The sequence below is a fragment of the Morus notabilis genome, unplaced genomic scaffold, assembly GCF_000414095.1.
Source record: "Morus notabilis unplaced genomic scaffold, ASM41409v2 Scaffold1173, whole genome shotgun sequence".
NCBI lineage: Eukaryota > Viridiplantae > Streptophyta > Magnoliopsida > Rosales > Moraceae > Morus > Morus notabilis.
The window spans coordinates 20721-21709 of record NW_010363664.1 but is presented as its reverse complement, the minus strand read 5'-3'; the positions used below and the strand labels follow the sequence as shown (position 1 = coordinate 21709).

At 35.9% G+C, this 989-nt stretch overlaps 1 long non-coding RNA gene across 2 annotated transcripts; it reads right to left on the bottom strand.

Annotated features, from left to right (window-relative positions):
• LOC21410840 lies at positions 1 to 980 on the bottom strand. 2 transcript variants are annotated; one of them, XR_002902769.1, is made up of 5 exons: positions 921 to 980; positions 637 to 840; positions 461 to 553; positions 153 to 253; positions 1 to 61 (listed from the first exon to the last, which is right to left on the bottom strand). It is a non-coding gene; the product is annotated as an uncharacterized LOC21410840 (long non-coding RNA). The 2 variants fall into 2 exon arrangements; XR_002902768.1 differs by lacking the exon at positions 921 to 980 and having other exon boundaries at positions 637 to 846.
• Between the last annotated feature and the right edge of the window lie 9 nt (positions 981 to 989).

Genomic DNA, 989 nt, shown 5'->3' with positions numbered 1-989 from the left:
GGGGGGGTCTAGTCGCGCTTGAAGTAGTCTGTGTTCTATGTCTCTCCTCCTCCAGAGTGTTCTACATAATAAGACATTATAATTATTTTTACGTGATATAAAACTACTATTTTAGTATACAAAAATTTAATAAGAAAATTAAAAATACTTACGAAAGTCTGTTCCGATGGGTATTAACCCAAGAGTCCCCGCAACGATGCATGTCCGCCCAATTGTCTATAGCAGACATCGGCTCTTGGGTCTCCGTACTGGCCTGTGAAATAAATTACTTTTATTAAAATTCTTAAATTCTAACTAAATTTCGGCAGCATAACGACTTATTTTTCATATAATCCAAAAATCAAAACCTGTAAAAAAACAACTTTAAAAGATTTCGGCACACCATAACTGCAAGATGTGCCACCCAGAACAAGAATCATAAACATATAAATACGATAATGATCAAAAAATAAGTATGAACCTTCTTATTGCGATGCTGAGAGTACGATAACCGACCATGTAGGCTTGGATACTTTTAGTTGCTGCGATTACTTCTATTTGTCTATGATATTTTCTGTTTATGATTAACTATAATAAGTAATAATTACTTGAAATTATGTATAAAAAATCATGAAGTTCTAACAAATCTATAATTACTTGAAATTTGTCGCCGGAGAACCTATCGCAACAACGATCCCAATGAACTTGATTTGTCATATTATTCGGGAGACTTTCTCTACCGTAGCGTTTGTAATGGCGGTGCAAGGAACTTTTCCAGTCCTTGTAGCACTTTGCTGCCTCCTTATCAACAACGGACCTCAGAATGCCGTTCTTGTAGTTATAGTCCATGTTAAACCAATCCTTGCAAAACAGTTTCACATCGTTAAAACGCATTGTTAACTATAGTATAAACTATACAAAATGTACCATAAAAAAAATACCAGCATCCGGTCCTGAATTGTCCTCTTGTCCACGTCGCTAATGTCCTTCCAAGCATCGTGGAAGGGCTC